Source organism: Alligator mississippiensis, chromosome 2 (assembly GCF_030867095.1).
Source record: "Alligator mississippiensis isolate rAllMis1 chromosome 2, rAllMis1, whole genome shotgun sequence".
Lineage (NCBI taxonomy): Eukaryota > Metazoa > Chordata > Crocodylia > Alligatoridae > Alligator > Alligator mississippiensis.
In genome coordinates, this window is record NC_081825.1 from 199,817,137 (window position 1) to 199,837,333 (window position 20,197).

The 20,197-nt window shown below is 44.7% G+C and overlaps 1 long non-coding RNA gene across 1 annotated transcript in view; it reads right to left on the reverse strand.

The window, feature by feature from the left end:
• Window positions 1–206: 206 nt before the first annotated feature.
• Window positions 207–20,197, reverse strand: part of LOC109280455 (uncharacterized) — a 32,038-nt gene continuing 12,047 nt past the window's right edge. Inside the window, exon 3 of the long non-coding RNA XR_002086778.2 lies at window positions 207–436. This is a non-coding gene — a long non-coding RNA (uncharacterized LOC109280455). The remainder of the gene's footprint in view (window positions 437–20,197) is intronic.

The window sequence follows — 20,197 nt, forward strand, 5'->3', positions numbered from 1 at the left end:
ACTTCAGTTCTTTTAGACCCCTTGATTATTTGAGTCTGGTCTGACGCACTGGATTTCCAGCGCATCAAAGCAGGCTGCATGAACGTGTATAGGAGCCCTAAGAGTATGTCAGAATGTGGTGCTTTGCAGAAATTGCCTGAGCTAGCTGTGAATGCAATGCCTCATGTATGAAAGTCTACATAGTGATTTCTTAAGAATAGAACATGAACAGCTTAGAATTTTATTTTTAAAACAATAATCTCTATCATTTAAGTTCAATAAAATCTACTAAGAAAGGTGCTTTCTGTCCTTCCAGCATGATGATGCAATCTAGCCATGTAAAGTTCCAGTCACCCATCCAGGTTGAAATAGTTGCTTTAATAAAATCATTTCACACTTTTCCAGAGGAGAAGTACACTTTGTGTTTGCCTGTAGGAACATAAACTTCTGTACAGAGCTATAAAATGAAAAGAAAAAGGTATCAGAAAAAACATTTGTGAATGTATTTTTTTATTGTTCCTGGCAGTTTAAATTACACAAGAAGTGAGTCCTTAACAACTGAGAGAACACCAGTTTAGAAAAATAGTCAGTGAGCCTTGTAATGAGGTAGGTATGAAAATAAAATAAAAGAATAGTAAAGAAAAGTCTAAGAAACTCTCAAGCAACAAATCAGCTTAAAAGAAAATTTTACAGTAACCTTTACCTTGAGTGTCTTCAAACCTCAGAAATATAAGGCTGTGGAGAAGTAATTAGTTTTTAAACATGTATATCATTTACTATTATGAACTGTTCAAAAGTCTTTGCTGCTAACAGAAACCAAGTTCACCAGCAAGGAAAGATAATAATTTTGATGTTAAGATACTAAAATGAGACCCAAAACATCTGGTTGGCAAATGATGATGGATCAGACATTGCCAAATGAAGCAGATAAGGTGTGGCAGGACACGTCCCACCATAGGTAATCAGCTTTATTGGGTGAAATGCACATGGCCTCATTGTCCTGCATCAGGCAGCGGCCAAGTGCCAGACAACAGGCAACATCTTCCCTTTTGCTGAGCAATCCCCTGTGCCCTTTTCTGTCTTGTGCCTCATTAAAGAACCTGTGCTGGGACTTGTGCTGACCCGTGTCTATGTATGAAGCATGGGTTGATGTGGGGGTTAGCTAGGAGCTGGGGGTGGCATAGGACCTGGGGAATTCCTGGAGCCCTGTACCTCAGTGCTGGGGCCTGTGCTGACCCATGCTTCAGGCAGAGGCACAGGTCAGTGCAGCCCCTGGCATGGAGGCACAGGGCACTGGGAATTCCCTGGATTCGGAGTAGCCCTGTGCCTCCTTGCTGGTGCCTGCAGAGTGGGTCCCAGAGTGGAGGCAGGGTGCCAGGGATTCCCTGGGTCCTGTATCTCCATGCCCAGACTCTCATGGGATTTCTCCACTTACAGAGGTGCACTCCTGGAAATCCTGGGGTGGATTTCCATAAGTGGGGAACCCTGACTTTTCCTGCTTACAGAGGGGTGCCCCAAGATTCCCCAGGGCATGTCTATGTAAGTGGGGAAACTGGGCAGGTCCTCCCGGGGCTTGCGGAGCCTGACCCTGCATGGTAATTCCTGGTGCACAGGATCGGGCCCCTCAGGCCTCCAGAGCAGATATTAGGAAGAAATTTCTCACCAAGAGGGTAGTAAATCACTGGAACAGGTTACCCAGAGGGGTTGTGGAATCTCCATCCTTGGGGGTTTTTAAGACCTGGCTAGACAAAGCCTTGGCTGGGATGATCTAGTTGGGAATAATCCTGCTTTGAGCAGGAGGTTGGACTAGATGACCTCCCAAGGTCACTTCCAAGCCTAATTTTCTATGATTCTATGAAATAGATGTCTGCTGCAACAAAGCAGCACTATCAACATTAGTTTTTGTCACAGCCACTGATTTGGCATAATGAAGGTTAAGGATGGCTATTTGCTCACCATTTGTCCTGCCATAAAAATATTTTTGGTGGCACAGATATGATATCAGGCAATGTCTGTTTCTACCTTTAGAAACTTCCTTTATGAACTTCTTCAAGTGTTTAATTGTTGCTGTGTCTCAATGCTTTTATTTGTAAAATGGACAGAGTCACACTGCATTTATCCGTTGTATGGCATGAACTGTTTCTTAGAATGAGTTCATATTGCACTTGCCCTAATCAGGTGGGTTCTCTGGCCCCTGTGTAGTCTGAATAATAATAAAAATGGCTGTAGCTCCACTACTGGGAAAGGAAAAGGATGGGGCTGAGAGCAAATCACACTCCTTGCAACCAGGAATTGGTTTCTGAGTGTGACTAACTATAATATGAAGAGAAAAATAAAGAGCATAGTTTTAAGGCAGTAGAGTACCAATTGGTGCTTTGAGAGTTATCTGACTTTCTTCCAAGTGGAATGCAAACTATATTGAGACTGATACTCAGAAAATCAGACCCTCACCATTCATCCATCATCTGTAAAAACAGAGGAAATTAAGTTTTCTGATTTATTTTAGAGCCCCTACTGGGTTTTTATAGAGATCAAAGAGCTAATACATGGGGGGTTTTATAAAATGTTTTTATTTTTACCTTTTAAAATCTGCTATAGTTTGATATTTAAGTGAAACTGCCCAAAAGGACACAGTACTCTTTCCCTACTCCAGTTTCTATCTTGCTAGTAAATCACAAAAGAGGCCCAGGGAAATTTTCTCTTTAGGGTTGCTTGCAAATTTGTTGTTTCAATTATTTACAAATGGGAAATGCAGTTTTTGGTCAATTATTTTTTTTTCTGTGTGAAAACCTTGATTTTTGAAAATAAAAAACCCATTGGAAAAACCTCGTTTGTTTGGGCTGACCTAAAATGTTTCATTCAAACCCTGTTCAATAAATCATTAAACTGGATTTTACTATCAGGATATTACTTTGTGGGAGTTGTAGCACAGGTCTCCTTTTTTTCCAGTAGGACTACATCTCTTGTAAGCCAATATAGATTTTGTCCTGCCCACCCTTTGTGAATAATGGGAGTCCCTTCAGTTTGGTTTGGGTATACTAAGAAGATTGTAGTCTAGTCATAGAGCCTGGCCTGTGAGGGAAAATGGAGACATCAGGTTCCCATGGGGCAATGAGCCTGAAAAAACACAGTTTAATGTTGAAATCAAAACAAAACATTTCAACATTCACAGAATGACGTATTTCTGAAATTTTTTATATAAAAAAATGCAATATTTTATCCCAAATTTGGCTGGAAACAAACATAAACTCCTATGGAGTGGAAATTACAAATTACAAATTTGCTCAGCTGTATTCAGCTTAACATTTTGTGAAAACACACAGATACTGGTAGAATTGCAAATGTAATTATTGATTTGGGGCACTTTGATTTATGGGTGTCTATCCAGATACACTACACAGGGGCCTAAATCACTTTTGAAAAACTAAGCTCACAGACAGTTGTACATTTGAAATGCTTCAAATTCCATTTCCCTGCAGAGTGCTTTAAATTCAGAGCCCTTCAAGGCCATGGGTAGATGGGCAGCCCCCAGTTGTACCTCCCCCTCCCCTCAATAGAGTGCTTCACAATTACTGTTCTGGCATGCAGTAGTGTGATCTTCAGGCAGGCAGGAGGCATGATACAGGATAGCTCAGTCCTATGGCTCTGCTCCCCCTGGACCTGGAAAGACTAATTCCTCGCATGGCTCTTGGCCTCCTGAGATTGCCAAAGATACCTGAGTACACCAGAAATTACGGATTCGGGTTCTGCCCTGTTCTCCTTACTCCCCAGGTTGGGTGAGTGGGGAAACAGTATTCGATGCCAGAGGACTGCGAGATCTTTGTCATAGTCCATAGGGTACATCCACATCACTAGAAGCACATTCAGGATGAAGCACTTCAAAGAAGTTGCTGTGTTTAATCCAGGTAATTTTTGGAGTTCTTTAGCCATTTTTAGGGTCCTTCATAAGGTGTATATTTCTGTCTGCTTGCCTTTTGCAGCACTTCAAATGTAATGTCTGTCCAGGGCCTAAAACATACTGCTTGGCATATGCCGGTGAGCTTTTTGTTCACCCACCTGTTTTTATTTAGTATTAGTGGCTTACAGGTACCATGGCACACATTGGCACAGGGTGGGAACTGTGCAGGTATTTAACAGGAGTCAGGCTTAACAGAAACATGGGGAAAGACTGTTTAGGCTCACTCAGGTTAAGGCATTGAAGCTGGTCTCATGTGCTGAGTTGTTAATACAATAGTTAATAAAAGTCTTTTACTGAAACCTGAGCAATTTGTTTTCTCAAAAATATGATAAAATACATGAGTGCAATTTTATATAGAAATATAAAGTGCATCTCTACCCTGCCTTCTGCATGACTCAAAACTGTCATTCTGATTCTTTCTTTACCGTGTGTATGATAATAAAGAAACACTACTCTGAAAAAAGCAATTTTGAACAGATTGTGTTGGTAATTAGACAGCTCAGGTTATATGACAGGATAAAAGGATGATGAAAGATCCAAGATTTTAAATACACCCATTTACTGTTTCAATTATTTTCAAGTAACAATCATTTTATTTGTTGGTAAGTTTTTGTTTTTGGTGAAACCATTGTGTGACAAACTTCTTACAGCCAAAAATATTAGTTTATGAAATCCCTCTATGTTACTCTCTTTTCACATTAATTCTGATGCTCTTACAGTGGGTAAACACTACGTCACTTGTAGTCCCATTGAAACCAATGGGACTACCCATGAAAAAAGTGCTACTCAGTATAAATAAGGTGACAGAGATTAGGTATAAATCCCTAGTTTCTAAGCCCAGCAGCCAGAATAGTTAAAGGAGGGTCTCTTTCCTTAGTCTAGTCATACTATACTGTACAGTTATAGGTAATAACATACGTTATTCGAGCTTCCCATATAGTGTGGGTATATGACACCCTTCACTTGACTAGTCCTTCATGATGTATTAAAGGGCTGGAGCACTATTTCAGGGTGGAAACACATCACCTGTGTGGTGCCCCTGAGCCGCCTTAAAACGTTTGAAGGTGGCACAGAGCCCACCCCTTCCCCCTGTCCTGTGCAAGACGGGAATACAGGGGGCCAGAAGTGCTGCCCGCATTGCTGTGATTGGTGTAGGGGCTACGGGCAGCTAAGCCCACTCCCCCCTTCCCACCCTCAAGAGAGAGCAGCCCCCCTGGCACTGTGAGAGCCTGCTTTACCTAACTCAACTGTGGCTAGACACTGGGGAAAGTTCCAGTTGTTCTTAGTTGCTATTCATTTAATTTTTCCCATATTCCTGAACCCAAGTTCAAGCCCTGCACCTGGAGATTTCAGAGCCCTCACGGAGAAGCCTGGGCCCCGATCACTGAGAGTGGTTGTTTCCCCAAGGCAACTTGAGCTGGGAGAGCCAGCTAAACCCCCTCTGCCCCAGTTTTTGGAGAGAGCCTGTGCTCAGGGCAAAAGTTGCTAGGATTGGATCAGTGGGGGGGTAGCCAAGCCACTTGGAGTCTGCCATTCAGCTGGCCTTGGCTCAGGGGATCCCTGCAGCCCAGCCCTCTTCTCTCCCACCAACATACTCCAGGATGGGAACATCAAGGCTGTGGATAGCTGGCTGAGCTCTGAGGCAGCAGGGCCCCCAACCCTACACCCCACAGGGAACACAAGGGGTCATGGAGGAAAGCTATGAAATCCTGATTCAGCTGCTTTGAGGGGAAACAGTCCCCCTGGAACTCTCCCCAGCCCAAGACTTGCCCCAACCCAAGCCTCACCCCCAACTCCAGTTGTCATCGATTCCCTCCCTCCCACACTACACAGGCACCTTAAAAGCCCCTCCATCACCCACCAGATTACACAGTTTGATGGGACACAGTACTTTATTACAAACAAAATAAGTGCTTTTTGGCAACAAACATGGAAGACTGAAAGATTTGCAGAGTCTTGGGGACTTTGATTTTTGTGTCATGGAGCTGCTCCCTGCACCTTGCACTGTGATAAACTCAATCTGGGAGGGGGATTGGAGTGGCAGGAGAAATACAAAGGAAATTGAGGCACTGTTACTTCTCCCATATTACAACAATTTTGCTAACCCCACCCAGTTAAAATTTTGCCACCCACCACTTTGAATAACCAACAAGCACATGGACACAATCACAGGTAGCCAAGACCCGCTCTGGCCCTAGACTGACTGCCTGTTCTTTCAGGCCGCTTGCTGGTAAACGGGTGTGATATACCCAGCTGCTTTGTAAACTACTTTAAAAGTGCAATGTGTGCTTACTAATGGGGTGTTATTTCTTTACTGTGAGACATTGTGGCACAACCTGAGCTCCCACAGCAGCGACATCTGTTTCTAGCCAAAAGATCTTAAGATCGCTTTTAGAGGTACAATCTCATTCCAGCTATAATGAGGAGGAGAGAAGGAGTTTTATACTAGTGTGCACTCTCAAATGTATCAGCCTGACACACAAATAATTTTATTTTTTCAGGCTTACCAGAAACTGAATAACCCATTCAGATTCCTAGATTTTTATCCTGTGGCGTCTTTTCCTTTGATGAGTCATGCCCTTTATTCAACAGATAAATAAACTATTTAAGATAAAGAACTTCATGCTTAACTGAACTTTAAGCTCATGATACACTTAATCTGACAAAGTTCATGAAAAAGCAATAAAATGCTGGATGCAACACTTTTAACTATAAAAAACTGGCTTTCATTGGAATAGTTTAAACCTCCTAAGGATTGCATGATCAAATATCTAATATAAAAAAGATCAAGTACTCTGGGGCATAATAAAAAATGTAGAATTTGAGCCATCAAAAGCTTCTGTGCAGTTAAAAAAAAATTACTGTTTGCAATGGGGAACATTCCATTATAATGCCAGTTGCCTGGAATGATGGTCTTTTCCTACAGTTAACAACAGTTAAAAGCATCCAGTATTAATTTGACGGGTGGGAATCTGTCAAAATGAGACTAAGATAGCCTAACTTTTTAATGCAAGTGAGAATTTGAGCACTTATTTTCTGCATCATTGATCCTGGGAACAAAATTGTGTGGAACAGTATGCCCATTTTCACAGGATTACAATCATTTGCTTTTGGAAAATTACAAAAGCATGTAGGATGCATCATAAATGAAGGTCTGGCCAGATTCTGGAATGTTATTGTAATGAGAACACAGATAGGATTCTGATGCAGTTTTAGCAAAAAATGATTTTTTGTGTGTGCCCCATAGGTCATTCAAGATTAAAATTATAAGTAAAATGGTCATAATCAGAGAATACTTCTCCACTTTTGAGTGCTGAAAATCTATGTCATACAAAGTTTGTAGATCTTATTTAATCAAATGTTTCTTTGTTGTACTGTATTGTACTTAATAGCCTTTTCTTTTTGGGTCTTCCAACACTATAATTTTGTAGTTTTTACTATTTGATTGAGATACCCTGATAGTGCAGGATTAAGTCCACAGTGAAGAGAAAGTGGTTTCTAAATTCTTATCCAATGTTTTCATTAGGAATGTGTTTTAACATACCTGCACTCAAACACCCCAGACATTAGTTTTCATATGAGCAATATATACATTTCACTGTGATTTTAACTTCAATATATTATAACCTTAAAAATCCAATTCTGTCCTTAAATAAGTAGATATACCCCTCCTGAGCTAAATACAGTAATAGCATTACTTAGACTAGTTCAACCTACAGTGAAATTGATGGGTAGAAAGGATGCAACTGTGGGTAAAACCAGTCCATTAACTGGAGCAGGAGTTAGAAGCTCTGTTACAAGTCCAAGGACTGAATCAAATTGAGTGTCTGTGATCATAGTGGAAGGAAGAACTGGATAAGGGCAGTTTAGCCTCCTGCATTTTATACCATTAGCTTCCTGCATTTTAGTCTTATTTAATACTCAGGTACAGATTCTGGCACCATTCTTCATGTGGAGTTGTGACTTACTCTGCAAGTAATCATGTAATGCAAGATATGGCATAAGATAATATTGAGTATAATATTGGCAGAATCTGGCTCTCAAGTGTGTTTGAGGAAGACTGGGAATGGGGGTGGGGGAAGGTGGAAATCCATAGAAAACCTGAGACTAGCTATCCTGGTGAGTTTACAGTCTGGACCCACAGTTTTTTTAAATCTCCAAGGAGGTCAGTAGCATTTAGGCTTCTACATTCCAAAGGAAACTGATAACCATGACAATGTCTTAAACTTTTCCACTGGCGTGACAAAAATTCATATCTGGTACCTACAAAATGAGCATAGACTGGGTTTTCAGAACATCATTTATGGTTTTTAAAAGCCTGCTATCCCAGTAGCATTGCAGTCCCCAAATACAGCTGGGAACTGCTTGCTTATTACAGTGTAAAATGTAAATATGAATCCCCTTCAATTCCTTTCTCTGTTGGTGTAGCTACCCAGAGGGCAAGCTCAGCAGCTGCATAACCTAGATACCAAGCTCTGGAAGATTTTCCAAGTACAGCATCTGCATCTTGGTTCCTCATTGAAAAATACCAGCATTTTTTGCTACCTAAATTTTAATTGAACTATTGCCTGAAGGCCTTTAATCGTCATCATCATCTGAAGGTTTGCTTGTGAGCATATGCAGCCACAAATTGTTATTCTAAGAGGAGAGGAAACTCTGCATTGATTTAAATATTTTCCATTGACAGGGTATATTATACGTTGATACTATGCAAAATTCAGCAAAAAGATATTCCAGTTCTGATCAAAATGTATAAGGATATGCCACATCTTAATGCCAACCATGGCTGCATACACACATTCAAATGGTCTGGGAGAGTTGTCCCAGGTTTGTTTTCCTGGTAGAAAAACTTATCTGGAAATGTCTGAACAGACATTTGAGTGCTGAGCCCTTGAAAAGTAGAGAGCTCGCAGTGCTGATGCTGCACAGCCAGGGCCTCCATATGCATACAGTGTCAGCCTGTTCTGCAGAATCCCCTAGTTTGCCCCGAGGTAGGTGTCAGCAGTGCACAGGGCAGCCCTGATTGGCTGACCCAGACTGCTCAGGTGAGTCTGTGTCTCCATGCAGCACTGTGTAGGACTGCACAGGGGCTGTGTCTCTCTGGCTGGAGCAGCAAAGTCCAGCAAAATAACACTCTGTCTTCCTGAGAAGCAGTGGGGGGGGGGGGGAGGAATGGGAGCAAAGCACCCTGGGATGTTGGAGAATTGTTTTGTGGATTTCCTCAAAGGATAATGTTTACAGGCATTCACTCTCCTGGGAGTGATTTAACTCTAGTTATTCCCAGGTTATTTTTGTCCTGGAGTAGCTATTTTAGCTGCAGGAGAAAAATCCTGAATATCTGTACACTCATGATTTCTCCTAGGAGAGCAACAACTTTCCCAAGAGAAACTGAATGTCTCTGTGAGGCCTATGTTTTTTAAAATGGTCTCTGGCAGCAATGATGCTGATTCTACTGGCATGTGATTTACTGAAATGGTGTGGTATTCTCTGTAGTGTTCATGATGTTAGCTTTGATGGCACTTGGGGAACCATGAAACTGCAGTGATAAGACCTGGATCCTGAACTAAGTTGGATTGACTGACTGAATCTACATACTGTGGCCAAACTATCTTTCTTGTCTGGTTATTTGTTGGGACAACTGGCCTGTCACAGTTGGGAAGGATTTCTCTTTTAATACATATGTAAACAAGTACAAGAAAGGTCACCATTGGCATGGATCATTTGTTCTGACAGGCCTAGAAATTTAAAGTCACGTAGCACTTTAGTTATTTACCACAGGTAACTTATATTCGTAAGCAGAAAGCAAGCATGGATTGTTAAAAAAAATAGGTTGTCTAACAATATTTTTTGAAGTCTGACAGATTTCGTATATTTGTCATTTACTAAAAGATACTACAAATATTCCTTTTAGTATAACCTGAAGGCACTGAGGTGTACATTGCCTTTCACTTGGTTAGAGAAGGGTAAAGATTTGTAGATTGTGAAGATTTGCATGTTTTCTTATTGTACTTTGGAACAAACACATCATTTTTGTTTTGAAACTTCCAATATTATTTAAGAATACAATTTTTTTTTATGATTCTTCTAACCGTGTGGAATTTGAGACATTTGACTATTCATAAACTCAAGATAGTTCTTATTCTGTTCAAAGTACTGGCTTATGCTAAATATAGGATATCAGGCATTCTTGTTAATTTAATACCACTATTTCCTTGGCAGTACTGACCAATTAGCATGTTATAATGCTGATGTAAAATCTGTCATCTTGTTGATACCACTGACTAAAACAGATGGAATTGAGTGATCCAGTAAGACCACAACAGCCTACGTGGCTGATTCAGAGCAATATAAACCTTGTCATCAAGCAGGTCACAACAAGAGTTACAAAGAAGTCAGAGTAGCCCAAAAGAAAATTGGAAACAATCTACTGTTCTAAAATAAAGAACATACAATTGTATTGTTGTGTATCCATTTGATAATAGAATAAACTATACCTTATATTTCAATCCATTAGTGAAAATATGAAAAATGTGTTAATGTGTTTTGTAATATTAAATAAAGGGAGTTTGGAAAGGATATAAGGATCGGAGAGGAGAGTTTGGAAAGGATATAAGGATTGGAAAGGAGAGTTTGGAAAATAAGTCAGATCAAATGCTGGAAAATTGAAGTGAAATTATTTGATCTTGCATTATGGATGCATCTTCTTGGTTTGGGCTAAATTGGGACTTATGCTACCTGCCTGAACTAAGTAGGCGATCATATTTAAAATTATTCATATTTTAAATTAAAAATAAATTCTAAGTAGTGATACTTAGGAGGGGGTGATACTTAGTATCACCTAAGGAGGTGATACTTCCCCTCTATCGGGCACTGGTCAGACCGCAGTTGGAGTACTGCGTGCAATTCTGGGCGCCACAATTCAAGAGGGATGCGGATAACCTGGAGAGGGTCCAGAGAAGGGCCACTCGTATCGTTAAGGGCCTGCAGACCAAGCCCTACGAGGAGAGACTAGAGAACCTGGACCTTTTCAGCCTCCGCAAGAGAAGGTTGAGAGGCGACCTTGTGGCTGCCTATAAGTTCATCACTGGGGCACAGAAGGGAATTGGTGAGTATTTATTCACCAAGGCACCCCCGGGGGTTACAAGAAATAATGGCCACAAGCTAGCAGAGAGCAGATTTAGATTGGACATTAGGAGGAACTTCTTCACAGTTCAAGAGGCCAAGGTCTGGAACGGGCTCCCAAGGGAGGTGGTGCTCTCCCCTACCCTGGGGGTCTTCAAGAGGAGGTTGGATAACCATCTAGCTGGGGTCATCTAGACCCAGCACTCTTTCCTGCTTATACAGGGGGTCGGACTCGATGATCTATTGAGGTCCCTTCCAACCCTAACATCTCTGAATCTATGAATCTATGAATCTATAAGTAAATATAGCTATTTTTAATATGCAGGTATCAATAGAACCATAAAGACTCCCATGTCAGCTCATCAGCAAGCAGTGATATAAAAATGTAAGCTGGGCATTTAGCCCTGAATCAGAGCACTCAGAAGCTAAAACCAAGACATCTCTGTAGGAGAACTATTAGCTTGATAATCAATAGTGGAGCACAGAGAATTATATAAAACATGGAGACAGTCAGCTTTAGTTAGAAGAGACTCATCTGCCAAAGAAACTTGAAATTTTCTGAACTGAAAAAAGGATGAGATTTTGGAGGAAAGTATATTGCTCAGATCCACTTTTGACAGAACATCTCTGAGCCTGATAATGAACTTGACTGTTTTTAGAATGCTGAGACAGGATGAAATTGTTGTAGAGGTTTTGAACAGTGAGGATGCCAAAATCATTTTAAAAGAATTGGACAGGCTCTTGTACACCAAAACCCACTGTCTCTTATATCACTAAATATATTACCTTTCTAACTATGTCTTAGATCTGGAGATTTCAGAGAATTCCTTTGTGCAGTGACCCTTACAGAGAGAGAACTCAGACCTATTTACTACTATAAAGCAAAAATATTCAAGGAGGATTAAATCAAACTGTGGCAGTTTGATTTAAAATGAAATATCCAAAGGGAGACAGAAATATATAACGTAGAGATGGAAAATACCTCATGGTATTATACGCAGTACTCCCAGTACAGATAATATGACAGAAGTTATTAGATAGCACTGCAGATCATTATGTTCTGTGTCATAGAATCATAGAAAATTAGGGTCAGAAGGGACCTCAGGAGGTCATCTAGTCCAACTCCCTGCTCAAAGCAGCACCATCCCCAACTAGATCATCCCAGCCAAGGCTTTGTCTGCCCAAGTTATAAAAACCTCCAAGGGTGGAGAGTCCACAACCTTTCTGGGTAAACTGTTCCACTATTTTACTACCCTCCTAGTGAGAAAATTCTTCCTAATTTCTAACCGAAACTTCCCTTGCTGCAACTTGAGACCATTGCTCCTTGTTCTGTCATATCTCCCCACTGAAAACAGTCTAGCTCCATCCTCTTTTGAACCCACTTCAGGTAGCTGAAGGCTGCTAACAAATACCCTCTCAGTCTCCTCTTCTCTAGACTAAATAAGCCCAATTACCTCAGTCTCTCCTCATAAATCACATGCCCCAGCCCCCTCACCATTTTTGTTGCCCTCTGCTGGACTCTTTCTAATCTGCCCACATCATTTCTGTAGTGGGGAGCTCAGAATTGTACACAGCACTCCAGATGTGGCTTCACCAGTGCTGAATAGAGGGGAATAATCATTTCCCTTGACCTACTGGCAACACTCCTACCAATGCAGCCCAGTACGCCTTTAGCCTTCTTGGCAACAGTGACACACTGCTGGATCATGTTCATCTTATTGTCCACTGTAATCCCCAGGTCCTTTTCCGCAGAGCTGCTGCCCAGCAAGTCAGCCCCCAGCCTGTACTGGTGTACGGGATTGTTCCGTCCTAAGTGCAGGACTTTGCACTTGTTCTTGTTGAACTTCATGAGATTCCTTTTGGTCCAATCCTCCAATTTGTTTAGGTCACTCTGAATCCTAGCCCTACCCTCCAATATATTAGTACTTCCCCCACCTTGGTGTCATCTGAAAAATTGTTGAGGGTGCACTATATGCCATCTTCCGGATCATTGATGAAGACATAGAACAAAACCCGCCCCAGAACCGACTCCAGGGGCACTCCACTTGAGACCAGCTGCCAGCTAGACATTGAACCACTGATTATTTCTCCCTGAGGTGCAGTAGTCTGGGAGCTGACCTTCCCTATGAAGACTGAGGCTTTGAATACTTCAGCCTTTTCTGTATCCTCTGTCACTAGTTTTCCTCCCTATTCAGTAAGGGACCCACACTTTCCCTGATCTTCCTCTTGTTATTGACATATTTGTAGAAACCCTACTTGTTACCTTTCACATGCCTTGCTAGCTGCAACTCCAATTGCATTTTGGCTTTCCTGACTTCATCTCTGTTTGCCGGAGCAATACTCTTATATTCCTCCCTAGTTGTTTGTCCCAGTTTCCACTTCTGGTAAGCTTCCTTTTTGTGATTTAACTTACTGAACAATTCCCTGCTAAGCCAAGCTAGTCTTCTGCCATACTTGCTAGTCTTCGTGTACATCAGGATGGTTTGTTCCTGCACTCTCAGTAAAGCTTCTTTAAAGTATAGTCAGCTCTCCTGGGCTCCTCTCCACTTCATACTGGCTTCCCAGGAGACCCTGCTGATGAGTTCCCTGAGAGTCCAAGTCTGCTTTTCTGAGGTCAAGGGTCCTTACTCTGCTTCTCTCTATCCTTCATTTCCTCAGGATCCTGAACATAATCATCTTGTGGTCACTGCTGCCAAAGTTGTCATGTACTAGTACATTCCCCACCAATTTTTCCCTATTTATGAGCAGCAGATCAAGAAGAGCACAGCCCCTTGTTGACTGTTCCAGCACTTGCACCAGAAAGTTGGATTGGAAGAAGTCTTGGATTCCCTGTGCACTGCTGTATTGCCCTCCCAGCAGATGTTGGGATGATTGAAATCTCCCATGAGAACCAGGGCCTGTGACTGGGAAAGTTCCACTAGCTATTTGAAACACCGTCACCCCCTGACGCCTCCATTTCCATTTTCACTGACTGGCTTTCTTGCCTGCATTGCATGCCAGCCTCTGACTTCTTTATTCCTTCCATCCTGGAACAGCGCACACACACACACCAACTGCAGGTGCTTCCTCAGCCTGACAAAGGGCTTTTCAACCTGAAAACTTTGTAAGATATATTTCTCTAACTATTCAGTTGGTCTGCTAAAACATACCAGATTAAATTGACCCAAAGGAAAGGACCTTGTCTGCCAGTGCCATGTCCTTATACCAACACCCCTAGCATCTGACCAGGAGGACTCGGGGCTCTGAGCACATCTAAGCCCCAGGGCTGGGCCTGGTAGGGAGAGTTCTCTGGCAGCTACTAGAGAAGAAGCTCCTGAAGCAGAGGAAAGAAAGGCTCTATCACAGTTTGACTGCCTGTGATGATGCTGGTGTTATTGTGTTGCTGCTCACTAAGTTATTATTTTATCTGTTGTCATTTAAAGTGGTAGACTGAGCTGGGGCTGTAGGGGAGGAGGAAACCTCATTGGGACACACTACTGTGTTGTGTAGAGGCCCCAGCACCAGTGAGGGCATACCTTAATACACACACAGAGTCACAAAGTAAGGGTGCACCTTAACACCCACACTGGAGAAGAAGCTCCTGCAGGAGAGGGAAGAAAGGCTCTGTCACAGTTTGGCTGCCTGAGATGCTGCTGGTGCTACTATGCTAGTGCTCACTAAGTTATTTTATTACCTGTTGTCATTTAAAGTGGTGGACCAGACTGAGGCTGTAGGGGAGGAGGAGTCCCTATTGGGGCACACTACCATATCTCGTAGAGGCCCCAGAGCCAGTGAGGGCGTGCCTTAACACACACAAAGTGTCACCCATGTCATGAGTTTTGCTTGTCAGCAGCCTCAAGGTGCAGTTTCCCAGAAACACCTGCACCTATCTCCTTGAAACTTGGCAGGCATAATGCCTCAGAAGGGGCTACTATTCCTGCAAATTTCATCTGAATCAGGCAAGAAATGACAATGTTATAGGCAGTTTTGTGCTTCCCCATTATAGCCTATGGGCGAAATGTCGGAACAGCTTCAAAACAGTTTTAATGAAATGAAATGGAACAGTGTTTTGAAATGAAACTTGAAATGAAACACTGGCCTGTCAAAACATTGAAATGGAATGGTGCTGTTTTGCACAGCCCTAACAGCTACTTTCAGATAGTTATACCCATAAATGTATTAAACAACAACTCTGAAAAGTTTCAGTAGAACTATGTAGTATCTTCATATTACATCTAGCTGGTCATTGAAATCTGTTTCTGTCTTGCATTTCCTTTGGGTGAGAGTATTGTCACCCAGTAGCCATGGTACAGTAGTGTGGGTAGAGATGTAGAATCAACCAGAAGATTCTACCTCCTTGTAATGACATTCCTAATTTGCCTTTGGACTCTTCCTTCAGTTCCATATAAATATATCCACAAAGACAAGTTATTTTATAACTGCCTACTGCAGTAGGCAATTATAGAATAACATGTCTTCAGGGAATATTCCTTTCTAATTACCATGAATTAAAGACTACACAGGGGCCTGATGAATGGGGCATGGGGAGGTGGTTATATCACTTCTAGCACATGGTTATTTTTCATAGTTTGTTATTTGTTACAGTCGAATATTCCAATGTGTAAAGGCTTTATAAAACAATCAGAAAATTTCAAAATGGTCTTTAAAATACAGGGCCATGCAGAAAACATGGAGCCATACTTTGTCAGCAAGGTAAATTGTTCACTACATGGAGCAGTTGTACACACAGAAGCAATTTGTGAGCACAAAGAGGTCTCATAATTAAATTAGAAAACACTGGTAAAAGATAATGGTTGCTGGGTGTTGTGCTGAAGCCTCTATCTGATTAAAAGTGTAGCAACTGTTGACCTCTCATTGCATTATGTGAAAACTATGAATTAAAACCACTCCTATTTTAGAGTAAAAAATGACTGCTTTAACTGGCAAGTTTTAAAGTTAGGATTAAAAGGATAGTAGAAGGAATCTTCAAAGCTTTGTAGTCAATGGAGGGACTTGCATTAACTTTAAAGGGATCAGACAACTGGGGAGATTACATTGTTGTATTAGCAGGACAGACATTGTGGGCGCATTCAGATGAGCACGCACGTGAATGGCAGGGCACAGCTCTTAAAGTGCCTGCCACTTTAAGAGCTGAGCTGAGCAGCCAGTAGGTGCTTGATTGTGGTGGCCATTTTAAATCTCTGGCCACCTATATAAACAGAGCAAGACTCCATGCAACAGCCTGGAGGTAAGCAGGAGCTGTAGGGGATGGCTAAGAGGCTCCTGGTCCTGGGCATGACCTAAAACTGCACCCTGCCAGGAGTGGGTGGCCTGGTGGGGCTCTCAGTGTCATGGGAGCCCTCACAAAATGCCAGGCCAGTTAGCTCCCCAGTGAAAGATGGGCTGAGCCCACAGGGGAGGGAAGCCCCATGGGGCAGTGTGGAGCTCCAGTGAGGGGGGCAGAGATGAGGAGCTCCAGTGAGGAGAGGCCAAGTTATGTCTTTGGATGCCTGAGGCTGCAGTTTGGGCCAGAGGCCGAGTAAGGGGGGCTCAGTCCAAGAAAGAAGGGTGAGTCCTGACCCCAGTAAGTCCTCCACCTCTGGGAGGCGGAGTGTGGGTTGAAAGTAAGACCTGTAGTAGAGCACAATGACATGCTGCTCCAGTGGGGAATGAGAGTCCTCATGAGACCCTGGAGCACCAGTCATGGTGTGGGTTAAGAATGAGTGGGGGCCAGGCACAGTTGCAACCACCTGAGCCCTGTGGGGTTCAAGACCCTGAGGAGAGGTAGTTGGGGCTTGGCACGGCTACAGCCACCTAAGCACACCAGGGAGGGAAGCCCCATGGCCCCAGTGAGGGGGCTGTATGGAGCCCCAGTGAGGGGGTGAAGATGTGGAGCCCCAGTGAGGGGCAGTGTGGGGCCCCAGTGAGGGACAGAGATGTAGATCCCCAGTGAGTGGGTGGCCCCAGTGAGGGGGCGGAGATGAGGAGCCCCGGTGAGGGGAAAACCAGAGGGCTGGGAGCCCAGTATGTAAGAGTGTATAGAGTTGCCCCGGAAGGGGCCAGGACAAGCTTAGACCCATTCGGGTAATTAGCTGGCCACTACCCCGGTGAGGGTCGTTGGAGAGGCCCAAAAAACGGTATGTCTGCCACCCAAGGTATGAGTTAGCTAAAGCCTATTGCCTAAGGGGCCCACTCCAAGAGGGAGAAAGGCAGTATAAGTTGTCGACGTGTGAAAGAGACCCTGTGAGAGAGGATGGAGTGTGAGAGGCCCTAGTGAGAGGAGGGCAGTATGAATGTGTGCGACTGAGGCCTGACAACGGGGCTTAAGCTTGGTCTGGCTGTAGGCTGAAAGCATTGTCATCTGGATGCCATTTGCGAGGCTTGGACTGCTGTGTAGGGGAGGAACAGAGCCGCAAATAGCGCCCCCTGGCATTGGGGCAAAAATGGGCAACCTGCCACCTTAATTAACAAATTAATTAACAGCAAGGCATGGCAGGGAAGACAAGTGGCTGGCGTGCCCAAAGGTAGGTGGGGAAACTAGCACTGTGGCTGGGCAGGGACCCCCACTTCGCCACAACGTGCCTCTGACTGTGTCTCAAACCCCTGTGAGATGCAGCAAGAGGCACGTGTGGGAATGAAAAAATGTTCCCCATGCTGCAAGTTTGCAGTGCAGGGACAAAATTAGACCCCTGGATATTTAGGAGTAAAAAAAAAAAACAACACTCTGCAGAACAGCAGGTCAAGGCACAGTCCCAGACTGTGCCTGGAGCAAACATAGGAGTCAGTCTTCCAGAAGGGATGCTCTGGTTTCGGCAAGAGCATCTTTGTGGTGCTCCTGCTGCCCCCCAGCACTGTCCAAGGTAAGTTAGGGAATGGGGTGGGGAGGTGCGAGTGTATGTGAGGGGTGGCAATGGGATGTCAGGGAGATGTTGGGAGTGGACTCCCCAAGAACTCAGGGTTCTTGGGGACTATGGGGAGTGGAGGAGGATGGGGAGTGGTGGGGGGGGCATGTCCCAGTGGGGGACGTGGAGGGGCTTGAATGGGGGCTGTCACATGCCTGCCCCTCCACCCTGTCTCCATGGTGCCAGTGGCAGCAGGCAGCCTGGTTGTGGCTCTGCTGCAGGCACAGTGGGCAGTGTTGCAGTGCTGTGTGACCTGGGCTCCTACATGCTGAATGGACCCAGCCTGGTCCACTAGTGCATGGCCTTGGAAGGGCCAGGCTGGATCCATTCAGCATGTAGGAGTCTGGGTCACACAGTGCCATGTCACTGCCCACCTATGCCTGCCACAGAGCCACGGCCAGGCTGCCTGCTGCCATTGCCACTGCTGGGGTGGGGTGGGGGACAGGTATGTGGCAGGCCCACGGCTTGGCAAGGGCATGTGGGGGTGCAAGTGGCCAGAGCTGGTGGTGCGTGGCAGGACCCGGCATGGCCTAGCACCATGAGACTCACTAGTCTGGCTTTGCACTGGAGCAGGGTGCATGGCTCCTGTGCAAAGTCATACAAGCTGCACAGCCTGGGCCAGATCAGGCCAGCAGGGCTCATTGGGAAATGCACCCCACCAGCCTGATCTGGCCTGGGCCACACAGCTACTTTTGCACAGGAGCCGCATGACCTGCTCCGGTGCAAAGCCGGACTAGTGAGTCGTGTGGTGCTGGGCTGGGTCCTTCCACATGCCACCTCCCCACCTGCACAGCAGGGCAGGCAGCACTGCTGCCAGAGACTGGACCTGGCACAGTGCACAGGGACCATGCACGGAGCCATGTTGGGTCCTACTGGCATTCGGGCTGCTCACACTGCCAGGCTGGCCCAGTCCCCGGGACAGCCTGGCTGCCTGAGGACCCCAATGCTGGAAGGAGCTGGCACAGCTTGGTGTGCAGTCCCTGCATGCTGCGCCAGGTCCTGCTGCCATGGGACCGGGCCAGCCTGGCTGAGTGAGGTCCCCAGTGCCGACAAGACCCAGCGCGGCTCAGCACCCAGTCCCTGCTGGACCCTGCTGGCATGGACCCTGCCAGCATGGTCCCTGCTGCAGAAGATAAGTTATGGGCCTTGTGCAGGTGGGCTGTGGCCCTGCAGGGTGCCTGGGACCCTGCACTGGGGGGCTGTAGCCCTGCAGGGGGGAGCTAGGGCCCTGTGGGGAGGGGGGCAGTCCATGTGCTGTGGGGGAGGGGGCTGCACCCTTTGGGGGCCAGGGGACCCACCCCTCCTGAACAGAGCCCCCAACAGGGTCCCCCCACACCCACAGTCCACCTGCAGTCGCCCTATACCCACATACCCACCTGCCTCACCCCACACACCTTCCCAGCCCCTTTCTGCAAACCCCGCATCCCACATCATACACCCATCATGTGCAAAGAAAGCTAACAGCACCCATTCATGCATAGAGATATTTAGAATTAATTTTATTATAATGATAGAGACACTGGTAGGCTTCCAAATTGCTTTAACATTGTAAATATACTTATAAAGCATTGCTCAACTGATCGATCCCTTTCTTTCTCTCTCTCTCCTCTCTCGCTCTATAAATATGTGTGTGTGTGTGTGTGTGTGTGTGTGTGTGTGTGTGTGTGTGTGTGTGTGTGTGTGTTCAGTGGTCTTTTGTTCTAATTGTGGAAGAACATTGATTTTGGGGTATTTTAAAAAATGGATTTGGGACGCTGCTGCAGCAGTCCAGCTGGCACAAGGGATAGTGTCCCTAGATACCAATTGGCTGGGCCCCAGAAGCTCCTGAGAGAGAGTATCCCTGAGCTGCTTGCTAGGGCAGCTTGTTATACTGCTGGGGCTAGCACAGGTGCTGGCCCCAGGCTCTAGCTCCCCCTGGCTGCAGATTCGGGAGGAGCCAAGCAGGGTTATTTTGCCCCAAGTTGTACAATTTGCTTCACAGAAAAGTGCATGTCCAAGAATGTGCACTGAGGCAAAAAGCTCCGGCTCAAATTTGCACCACTTCTATTTGAACTGCTGCAAGCACATGTGCTGGCATGTATGGATGTGCCGTGTGAAGATGAGACAAGTGCCCACAACTGGAGCCATCAGATGGTTTATTTCCTTGGTTAATTTTTATCTCCCCCATGTTAGCACCAGAACAATCAGTCATTTCTAACTAGCTTTGGTTAAGATTTACAAGAACCCTAGAGCTAGACCTGATTTAAGCATGCAAAAA